The 12210-nt window shown below is 45.0% G+C and overlaps 1 protein-coding gene across 8 annotated transcripts in view; it reads right to left on the bottom strand.

Annotated features, from left to right (window-relative positions):
• RNF144A (ring finger protein 144A) overlaps positions 1 to 12210 on the bottom strand; it is a 112122-nt gene that overhangs the window by 64151 nt on the left and 35761 nt on the right. For 2 of the 8 annotated variants that reach the window (XM_075923529.1, XM_075923530.1), the window contains one exon: positions 6271 to 6386. The exons of the other annotated variants lie outside the window; for them this stretch is intronic. The gene's annotated coding sequence lies outside the window, so the exon portion shown is untranslated. The remainder of the gene's footprint in view (positions 1 to 6270; positions 6387 to 12210) is intronic. 8 annotated transcript variants of the gene reach the window in all.

A 12210-nucleotide genomic window follows, 5' to 3' on the forward strand; every position in this document is an offset into this window, starting at 1 on the left:
CAGCTGTAACCATTTGTTTCCATCACTGTCTCTCACTTTTAGGTAAATTTTTACTCTTTAAATAAACCTACATTTCTCTTATTTTAAGAGAAGTGCTGTGTGGTTTGCAGGAGTAGTACTTTAAGCCAAAACTGGTAAACTCAAACACACTGCCCCATAGGGACAAAGGATCTAGAATTTCTGTGAGTAGCCAGTGTCAGGGGCTGGATATCACAAGGCACCAATTCAAGGGGACTGAGATGCAGGTTAACAATAGGTGCAAAGAGAAAGAAGAGTTGTCATAAGCATGCAAGGGTGCTTGGCTGAAGTGCTGACAAAAGCAAAACTTCTACAGTTGAAGGATGAGGAAACAAGTTGACCCACAGTCCTGAGTACCCCAAGAACCGTTACAGGGCCTCAGAAGCTTTCCAAGCTCTGTGATGCATATCAAAGAGCAACCATAGCCTATCAGATTTTATGTTTAGTAATGCTATAACTAGCTAACCAGTAATCTAAACACAAATGGCTCCACCATATGAACAACAAACTGCAGTAATAACCTTTTAGATCAGGAGCAGAAACTCAGAATTTATGAAGCTAGTATAATGACCATGGAAACAAAGAGGGCTGGCCCTACTATTAGTAGCATGAGACTGACCTCTGCTGAGAGCAGAATATAAATCAAAAACAGAATGATGTAATCTTTCCTGAAGGGAGTTAAAACAAGAATAAACATCTCAACAGATGCTCAAGAAAGCATCGGCAACAATCTGGAGATATTTTTCCAAGTAAAAGAGAAACATCTTGTGGCCTTCACTTTTTTGAATATTTAAAAAAAACCTAGGGGTCTGCCTCTGGGGGTAAGCAGGCTCAGGTCTCCCCACAGCCACTGGAGAGGGGAGGAGGGCCAGGCCTGCACCAGCCCCAGCTTCTCGCCACCCCCCGGGCTTCTGGGGAAGGGAACCCAGGCCTCTTGTTCATCCCCCCACCTCTGGCAGCCAGCCCAGGCCTCTCCCCACCCCCACCCCACCCCCACCTTCCCCCGCAGCCAGCCTGGGTGTCTCAATTCCCCCTCCTCCCCCCATACCTTCTCCCACAGCCTCTCAGCCTCCCTCTGACAGGCAGAGAAGGGTTGGGGCAGTGCAGGCCCATTCTCTCCACCCCCTCCAGCCAGCGCAGAAGGGTTGGGCTGCTGTACAGGCCACATTCTGAGCTGATGGGGTTAGCAGAAGGGAGGAGTAATGGTGGAGGGGGTGAGGGATGCAGAATGACGTGATGACATCACTCTGTCATCACACAGGAAAAGTTTTATTTTAATATATATAGAGAGAAACACAGTTCAGAAACCATCAGTATTCATTTTCCCAGCCAAGTGTGATAGGATTATGTTTATATCACACAAAAGGAGGCAATTACCAAGCTTTCATATTTATAATGGTTTTCTACTGTTTATAGCCATCTATCAGCCTTGAAAACATGATTCACATTCAAAATTGAGAGGGGAAAAATTGACACACAAGGGTTGCAATTTTAGCTGTTTTGGAATCAGGAATCTTCTAAACATAATCCAGTTGAAAAATCTGCCTCTCCATCTTTCCTAATTTATATTTTTCTCCCCTCCTTTCTGCTCCCTCCCATTTCCTTCTGGCCACTGGATTTGCATTACTGCATTATAGCAATAATCTACCAAGCAACAGTTTCAAACTTTACCATTTGACAAGAACGTTTTTTCTTGTCAGTTTCAAGCTCTTAGTAATTGTTGTGCATACACAATGCACAAATACCTCAATCTGGGTTCTGTGGGATTTCCCTCCCTCCCCCCCCAGTTGGCAAGAAGAAAACCTGGGAGGCTTGAAGGTAGGCAGTATATTTAAAAGCATGTGACAAAGCCTTATTCAAGAAACAAGTGAGCAAAGGAGAGGGTTTGGAGTCCTGATGGTTAGTCCTGGCTCAGATTTCCTCTGACCTTGGAAAAGTCATTTAACCCTTCTCTCACAGTTTCCCAATACTTAAAAGTGAATCAAGATACTTACCTACCAGGGGTGTGGTAAAACACACTCAATGTTTGTAAAGTACCTTAAAAGCCTCATATGAAAGATTAAAACAACAAATCGTTTGGTAGCACTTTATAGACTAACAAAACGTGTAGATGGTGGTATGAGCGTTTGTGGGCACAGCCCACTTCTTCAGATGACTGGAGTTATGAGTAGGGAATAAAACTAAGGAACCACCTTATCAGCATTCTCTACAACAAACAGAAGAAAATCAAGGAGAAGATCTCTACATTAGGAACTATCATAAAAAAGCAAGCCTCTACACACATTTCACCTCTTCAAGACTTTACTACTATTCAACAAACCACCTACAAGGACCACTTCATCTCTCTTCAGAAGAAAAAGGACAATAAACTGTCCAAACTGCTACATGCCTCAGGATCTCTCATTACGGATACTTTCAGCTCACCAATCATCATCATCAACCTATCTAATCACTCTCTCAGCCCGGGAGGCAAACAGACAACTCACCAATACCAGATTCTATAGGCCTCTCTCCTATGACTCCACTAAAGAATACCAAAAAAACCCATGAAAAAAACTGCTCATGAAACTCCCTGATGCTACTCACGAACAAATTTATACTAACACCCCACCCCACCCAAATCCCTGACCAGGAACTTTCTATCTACTACCCAGAATACACAAATTTGGTAATCCCAGTTGGCCCATCATCTCCAGCATTGGCACACTTACTTACCACAGGATTATCTGGCTCTATCGACTCTCTCCACAGACCCGATGCTACCAACACTCCTGGCTACCTCCGCAATATCACTGACTTCCTGAGGAAACTCCAACACATCAATAATCTTCCTGAAAATACCATCCTGGCCACCATGGATGTAGAAGCCCTCTACACCAACATTCCACACAGACAGATTACAGGCCATCAGGAACACCATCCCCAATAACAACACTGCACACCTCATTAGAGCTCTGCGACTTTGTCGTCACCCACAACTACTTACAATTCAGAAACAATTTCTATTTCCAAATCAGTGGCACAATCATGGGCACTTGCATGGCACCACAATATGCCAACATCTTTATGGCTGACCTTGAACATTTCCTCAGCTCTCACCCCCTAATACCCCTAACTTTACTTATGCTACATCGAGGACATCTTCATCATATGGACCCATGGAAAACACACTCTTGAAGAATTCCACAAGGATTTCAACAACTTCCACCCTCAGCCTGGACCACTTCCTGGACACTACATTATAGTTAAATAATGGACAAGTTTCCACCACCCTATATCGGAAACCTACCGACCACTACACTCACCTTCATGCTTCCAGCTTTCATCCCAGACACATTTTTCAGTTGATTGTATATAGCCAAGCCCTACAATACAACCGGATTTGCTCTAACCCACAGACAGAGACAATCACCTACAGCAGACAATCACCAAACTTTTTGACACGGGGACCAGTAAATCCATTCACGAGCTTTTGGAGGACCGGTAACATTCATTTGCATATTCATTTAGCAAATGATGTATATTCAAATAAGTTGTTTCTGGTCCTCCCAAAGCCTGCAGTGCCAGCGTTAGCAATGCTTTTGATACAGCCACCCACAATATTCTTGCCCGAAAATTAAGGGAATATGGATTGGATAAATAGACTGTAAGATGGATAGAAAGCTGGCTAGATCAGGGTTTCGCAAACTTTTTACTTTAGTTGAAACCCTGTTTTTTTTTTTTTAGTACTGTTTTTTGCAGCCCAAAAATATAAACGCATATAAAAAAAGAATGAAAAATGAATAGATTTTCAGTGTTTCACCCGGCAGCATCCTCCTCCCAACCTGGGCCAGGTTTCTGGGGACTCCAGGAGGTAGGAGCAGGAGCAGGAGCAGACTGGGGGTAGGATATCTGGCTAGGAGAGAGAGTGCAAGGAAGGGTAGGGTTGCCAGGTATGCGGTTTTGTACCCGACAGTCCGGTATTTCAGGGTTTTGTCCAGGAAACAAATTGAGAAATTACCAGACATAAAATGTCTGGTATTTTCTAATTGGGTAAGTATTATTATAATTAGGTGTATCAGTCCTTAGCTGCGAACTGCCTCGCTGGCAGATGTGCTCATGCTGTCTGAGTGTGTCTATCTGCCAGGCAGTTCGCAACTACTCAAGGGAGAGTATGTTAGGTGGGGTGGGAGTGGGTGGGGGAGAGAAATGGAATTTCCCGGCTGGACTCACTCGTCTGCCAGGGTTTGCAGGTGCCTGGCTCCCCCCACTTCTCCTCCCAATCTCCCCAGTCCAGCCCTGCTGCCCCCATCCAGCCCTGCTTCCAGCGGCCATTTCCCCCCGCCCCCCACCAATCTCCCCCAGTCAGCCCCGCTCCTCCGACAACCCCCGCAACAAGCCCTGCTTCCAGCAGCTGGTTTTCCTGTCCTCCTCCTCCTGATCTTCCCCCAGCCAGCCCTCCTGCCCCCCGACCAGCCCTGGTTCCACCGCCTGCCCTCCCCGATATCCACCAGACAGCCCTGCTGGCCCCAACCCTGCTTCCCGGCAGCTGGTTCCCCTCCCCCCCACACACCTCCTCCCAGCCGCCCCACTCTGCTCCCCTCCCAGTAGCCACGCTGAGGCCCGGTATTTTTTTCTCGCGGCCCAATATCGGGCCACGGCCCATTGCTTGGGAAACGCTGACCTACAGGATCTTTACAGAGCATTCCTAAAACTGAAATACCCACCTGGGGAAGTGAAAACACAAATTGACAGAGCCAAAAAAAAAATACCCAGACATGAACTACTTCAAGACAGACCCAAAAGAGAAAATAACAGAACTCCTACAGTTGTTACCTACAGTCCACAACTCAGACCCCTCCAATGCAGTATACACAATCTACAACCCATCTTGGAAAATGATCCCTCACTCAGAGGCCTTAGGAGAAAAACCTATTCTTGCTTACAGACAACCCCCTAACCTGAAACATGTTCTTTCTGATAACCATGCCACACAACCACATTATAAGCCTTCAGGAACCCAGCCCTGCAACCAAAAAAGATGTCAACTCTGCCCACATATCTACACTGATGAATTCATCACGGCAGCAAACAACATGAGCCACAAAATCAAAGGATCATTTGACTGCACATCTAGTAATCTGATCTATGCCATCAAATGCCAGCAGTGCCCCACTACTATAGATATATAGATATATAGAACAAACTGGACAGTCTCTGCGGGAAAGAATCAATGGACACAAATTGGATATACATAAAGGGAATACACAGAAGCCTGTTGGTGAACATTTCTGCTTGCCTAACCACAGTTTAACAGACCAGCAGGTGGCTTTGTCACAGTCCAGCTCCACAAGCCAGATACATAGGTAAGGACTGGAATCACAGTTCATTCACAAATTCAATTCACATGCTAATGGAGTCAATTGTGATATGGGCTGGCAAGAACACTACCACTTAATAACCACTGAAGGTATTAACAGCTCTCTGAGTGGTATCCTTTCCGTTTTAGCAATCTATCTATTGACTTTGATTTTAATCTGCTTAAATTTAAGAACCCATTCTCCAGATACTTAATGATGTTCTGTCTCACCTCCCTCCGTTTTTCTTCCTCCTCCCCTATTTATTTCGAGTTTTCATATGCCCTACTCATAACTCTGGTCATCTGAAGAAGTGGGCTGTGCCCAAGAAAGCTCATGATACCATCTATATGTTTTGTTAGTCTATAAAGTGCTACCAGACTATTTGTTGCTTTTGTCTGTAACAGACTAGCTCGGCTACCCCCTGAAGCTCATGAAAGATTAAAGTTATTTTTTTTTAAATCCTCTTTTTCTGTTACTTGAGTGTTGGCAACAAAACCCACACCTCAGCTGCACTGAGATAGCAATCACCTGGGTGACAACTTGAACAGCTTCAGATGTTTTTCTCTTAAAATGGATACTTCTGCAGCAGAGAACAACATTGCCATGGCAAGCAATGTTTATTAGAAGCCAGAAAGTAAAAAGCAAAATGACTATATGCTGCAGAGTTTGTGAGAAGAGGGACTTTAATGTAAAATACTGTTTGTGTTGTCCTCTAGCCAGCTTTAACAAGCATTATAGAGTTTTAACTAATCCATGGACTAGGTAAACCTTCTAACCCCACCAGCGCATTTTCTGTACAGTAGTACTCAGCCCACAATTATGTTGTTTCTGGCCATTGCAGCTATGTAAGAACCATCTTGTCTCTCCCCAACCTCTACTAAAATCTTGCTCCAAAATGGAAGACTATACATACCAAAGTTAGACAGACTGTCAGCATGTATAGTTGACTTCAGAAGAGCAGGCTATGCGCACATGGTTCCATCATACCAATCAGCATTCTTCCCAGCAGCAAAAGCCCAGAAATGCCCTCTGGGGGAAGCAAGAAATGGCATGTTGAAACCAAACCACAAGTTGCAAGACACATATTCTCAGGGTGGTTAAACACTGGAATAAATTGCCAAGGGAGGTAGCGGAATATCCATCACTAGAGATATTTAAGAGCAGGTTAGATAGACATCTGTCAGGGATGGTATAGATCAGGGCTACTCAACTTTGGAAGCCCCGGGGCTACAATGATAGTCTCAGCACACAACTTAAGTGTGGTTGCATATACATGCAAATATATATGCAAATAGCTTCTCTCACACTGATGGGTATGAATACAAAAAATAAGGCAAGTCTACACAACATGCAGACCCATTTAAGTCAGTTCTGCTGATATTAATAAAATGCAATATTTATCTGTTTCCACCCATATGTCAGCACTTTTAATGACCACTGACAGTCCAGGAATTTAACTACTAAAATGCATATCAGCAGACAACCTTTATACTGACTCACCGTTGTGGAGCTTGTTCCCAATGGAGGCCATATTCAAAGGATTCCACCTGCAGGCTGCCTGTTGAGCCTTGCGTAAACCCAAACTTCACAGCAGGCCACAAACAAACAGGCCACATATTGAGTAGCCCGGGTATAAATGGTGCTTGGTCCTACTGTGAGGGCAGGGGACTAGACTTGAACTCTCGAGGTCCCTTCCAATTCTAGATCATATCCAGAAGCTCAGCAAATGACACTGTTCAGACCAACTTGCCGGAGTAGAAGCAAGGAACCTCTTCCTTTCCTCCTGCACAGTCACAGCATAAGACTTTCTAAACTGTGTGACATAATCATTTGACTGTAGATTAAGACTGCTGCTACCTGGAGACTACAGCTATTTTTTCATGCAATGTTGTGAGAAAGTCAATCAAGTATATGCCTGAATGTACTATATAAGTCATCACATCAGCGATCAACAAGATCATAGCCTCTCAATATATAGCACTGAGAAAACCCTACCCAGGTCCTACCCAGACAGTCAGTGACATCAGCTGCTCCTTAAATTTCATTTAGGCTGAGGATTCCTACATTTACCACTTCATCAACAGCTCATTTTCCCTTCTCCAAATGACTCTTTCACATCTCTTGCTATATGATATCAGGGATTCTCTCATGTTTAACATAGCCAAACCACTGCTTCTCATCTCCATCACCAGTAGTAACTTAAACATCCTTTCAGCCACCCAAGCTTGCTGGCTCAAAGAAATCAAACATGAAACTCACTTTCTGCCTCGAATGCACCCACTCCCTATCCTGCCACATTTCCCCCCATATACCATTTCTGAAGTTGACCTTTTCCTCTTCCTTATCTTCCCTACTCAAAGTACTGCTGCAGCCCACTCTGATCATGTCATTACTCTCCAATTCCTCCTGTCATTAGTAATCTTTTTTCCCTTTTCTGAATCAGGTGCCAGTTTCTCAGTTTTCCAATCAAAGATTTGTGTTACAATGACATTTATTTAAGTCACTTATGTGTTGTAAGTCATGTTGTCCTGATTTGGCCATATGGGGAAGTCTGGGTTGTCCCATCAGGAGACTGCTTTAGAAGAACCTTCTTTCCAGGGAATAGTCCTGAGAATTTTATTTCTCCTTTGTTAGACCATTAGTGTGGACTGGAATTCCATTATGGCACTGTTAATGGCTCAGCCACACTGGCCTCTTGAACAGTCTTCTTTTGCATGGTTTCAGAATTACATGTTTTAAGGAGAAATTGCTTTTGGTAAAATATAAAGAAACTCTCAGGCATGTGACATTCAGTCTATACTTGGACAACTGAAATTATACATTATTACTGGCAGAGAGGCCTTAAATAGTTGTCTTGCTAAACTACTGTCACCGTATGACAAACTAGCCAGACAGATTACAGATATATCATAGTCATACCACTATTATCTGTTGCTCTCCTGCAGTTGAGGTTAAAACCAGCTTTCCATTTAAAATTTGGCTCGAAGTGTTCCACATGTTTACTTTGATAGCTTAGAAATTTGGTGGATCACGTAGGGGCACAGGGTATGGTTAGGGATCCAAATTTAGGACTATTTACCAATGAATTCCCCAGACAATCTCCTTCCAAAAACAGCTTTTTTAATGTTGATGGATTCTGGCAACCTATTTTTGCTCACAGATAGGAAATCAAGCACCATTCTCTCAGGATTACTCTGAGTGCTTGGCACCCACCATACCTTTGGGAAAAACCAAATTAAAATCTTATTTGGAAAAGATTTGCTTCTCCAGTTAAGCACACTAAACTCAGGAGCATACCAGGCACCTGTCAGACTTTATTTAGAATGTCCACACAAAGGAATTGACAGGACTGCTAGCCTTCAAAGTTCCACACCAGCTGGACAGTTTGAGGGAATAAAGAGTAGCCCTTTGAATTTCACAGCATCACCTCAAGGGTCCAAAAAATGTGGAAATTATCAGATAGCATATTATCAACATCTGTCCCTCTCATCCCCTGCCTTGCCCCCAAATTCCATCCCAGAGCCTGCACCCCAGACTCCAAACTGCACCCAAGCCCACCCGAGCTCCATCTCTCACTCTTCCTACTCCCAAGCTCCCTCTCAGAGCCTGTACTCCTCCTTCCCAATCCTATGTTCCAGCCTGGAGCCTGCACCCAGTACACAAACTCCCTCCCAGAGTCTGCACCCTTCCCCCATCCAAACTCTCTCCAACCCTTAGTCAGGTAGAGGAGGGATCTTGAGTGGGAGAGGGGTGCAGACTCTGGGCATTCTGGGCACCACCAACATTTTTGCAAACCTGCTGCCTCTGATGAGTGGGGATGAGTAGTAGGGGTGATGAAAAAGATGAGTGGTCTCAGGTGAAGCACACATGGAGGTTAGTGGTAGGGAGATCATAGAATCACAGGACTGGAAAAGACCTCAGGAGGGAGGATACGGGCATTGGTCAGATCAACATTCTCCCCTTCAGTGTGCGCGCCAGACATACCCTCAGGGTTCTCAGCCACTATCCCTATCTTGCTTGTGAGTTCGGATCTGGGGATACTGCTCCCAGGCATGAATGAGCCCAATTCCCTGTTTGTGAGAGGATCTGGGGGCTCCTAATGCTCAAGAGTGGGTATGGGCAGAAGCCTCGTTCTCTACCCCACCTCAAGTGAGCAAAAGTAAGGGGGGGAGGCTTGCCTCTCCAGGAATGTCTGAACCCCATTTCCTACCCCATCTGTGTGTGAGGATATGGGGGATACCTGCCCTTCCATGAAAATCTGATCCCCACTCTATGTCCCACTTCTTGTGAGCCAAGTTCTGGAGAGGGTATGCCTTGCCTCTTAGGGCATGTCTGAGCCCTACTCCCTGCCCCAACGTTCTCTTTCATGGGAGCTCATTCTCAGCTTGTCTTTCTGGGGGTGAGGGGGGCTGAGCCCCACTCCCTGCTTCATCCTTATCTGAGCCAGGACCTGGGGAAACCCTGCCTTTCTTGGTGTGTAGTTTAGAATAGGCAAGTTTAGCGCATGAACCCAGGATACACTAATGGTGGTGAAGTGATATGCTTGACACAGTATCAGAAACTCTCCAGCACTGGAGGTGTAGTGGTGTTTCCATCTCCACCCCCACCTACTGAAAAGAATGCAATCTGAAACAATAGTTCTGTGATCCATGAACTGCTCCATTTCCTTAAGGTGTTCTCATTTAAGTGATATTTCAGAGTTAACCCTGTTAATCTATTTCGGCAAACACAACAAGGAGTTTAGTGGCACCTTAAAAGACTAACAGTTACAATGGCATAAGCTTTGGTGAGCTACAACTCACTTCATCAGATGCATGCACCTAATCTTTACTGTCTACACTTGCTCAACAAAACTTGTCTTTTACAGGTGCGCGTTCCCTCCCACCCACCCACCCACCCACAGTGAATGACAAAGTTTTGCTGTGACAAGCGCATGTGTGAACACTGCTTTGTCAGCAGGAGCACTCTCCTGCTCACAAAGCAGAACCCACTCATTGGGTGTAGAAGTATTGCTGACAAACAGCATTCAAATATGCTGACTATTAGCAACATGTCTGAACCATCCCAGACAGATCCAGGCTCCTTTTGAAGGAGATTCCATAACCTCCTGAGGCAGTTCTTACTGTTATGTAGTTTTTCCTAAAAATTCATCTAAATCTATGCTGTAGTTTGAACCCATTCCCTCTTATCCTGTCCTCTGTGGCAAAAGAGAATGACTGTTCTCCATCCTTTTTTTTTTTATGGCAGCCTTTCAAGTATCTGAAGCCCACTCTTGTGTCCTCTCTAATTTCCTCTTTTCCAAACTAAACATAACCAATTCAGCCTTCACTCATGTGCATTGCATTCCATCCCTTGATCGTTGCTTTCCTTTGATCATAACACCTTTCTAAGCTTCCTGTGCTGCAGATGGATGTGCAGAGCTGTATGTTTCACCGTACAGGAAAGGAGCTACCTGCTTTTGCTCTACAAGCAGTTATATCGGTGGGAGATTTCTCCCAACGACAAAGCACTGTCCAGACCAGCGTTTCTGTTGGTGAAACTCAAGTCAGTCAGGGGAGGGGTATATTTTTTCCACCCTGAGTGAAAAAAATCTTTACTGACAGAAGTGCTAGGGTAGACACAGCCCCAGTTTGGATTCCATGGGGACCAGCAGACCACGACCTTGTCTATACTAACTTACTTCATTACAATTTACATCACTCAAGGGTGTAAATAATGCACAGCCTGCGCAACATAAACAGTACTGATCTACACTCCAGTGTAGAAAGCACTATGGGTGGAAAAGACTTATAGGATGTGCAGTAATTACTCCAGAGGAAGAGACTTAGAGCATCTCTACCACAAATGCTACAATAACACAGCTGCATCAGCAGCCTCCTACAGGTGCTGAGGTGTACAACCTCTGTTTGTCAAAAGCTAAGAATGGGTCACATATATATGTGACCAAAAAAAAAAGCTTTTTTGATTAATAGCCTAGGGCAGCGTTTCCCAATTTTATTTGGCCGAGGAACCCTTTTCAGCTTTTCAGAATTTAAAGGAACCCCTAGGTTTGTCAAGCCCCCCCCCCAAAAAAAGGGGGGAGGGAGGGAGAGGGACCCACCAATTCATGAAATTCCCCACCAATGCATGAAAAATCACATTCCTTCCCCAAGACCTCCCACCCCCCTTCCTTTGGAGGTCTCATCCACTCTGTTCCCCTGCTCTCCATCACATGCTATCCCCAGCCCTTGTACACTCTCACTAGGTTGAGATATGAGGAGTGGGGTGGGAATGAGGGATTTGTGTGTGGGAAGGGGTGAGAAGTACAAGCTCTGGGAGGGAATTTGGATGCAGAAGGGGATGTTGGCTTGGGGAGGGGATTCCAGGCTCAGGAGTTTTGAGCTCAGGTGGAAGGCTGGGGTGCTGAGCAAGCCACGGGCTTGTGGATGTGAGGGACTCGGGGCAAGAAGGTTGTGAGTATGATGGGCTCAGGACACAGACTTGTGATGTGTGGCTGGTGCAGGAGTGTTGTGGCAAAAGACTGAGGGTTTGGGGATGTAAGAGGCTCAGGACAGGGGGTTCCAGTGTATGATAGGCTCAGATTTGGGGTCAGGTGCTGCAGGAGTGTGATGATGCTGCAGTGAGATGGGGGTTTGGCGTTGTGGCCAGGCTTCATTTTTAAATAAAATGTCAAACTCAAAAGGTTTTAGCATTGTCTTTATTTATGAGAGCGGTGAGGAAACTGTTTTGAGTCAAGGGTCACTGACCCTCAGAAAAGTCAGTTGGGGCCACACAAGTGAGATGGAAAAAAAAAAAACCAACAACAACAACAACCCTCCAAAACCCCCCAAGCCTCACTAATGTGGTCCCAAAT

The sequence above is a fragment of the Pelodiscus sinensis genome, chromosome 3 (assembly GCF_049634645.1).
Source record: "Pelodiscus sinensis isolate JC-2024 chromosome 3, ASM4963464v1, whole genome shotgun sequence".
NCBI classification, from domain to species: Eukaryota; Metazoa; Chordata; order Testudines; family Trionychidae; genus Pelodiscus; species Pelodiscus sinensis.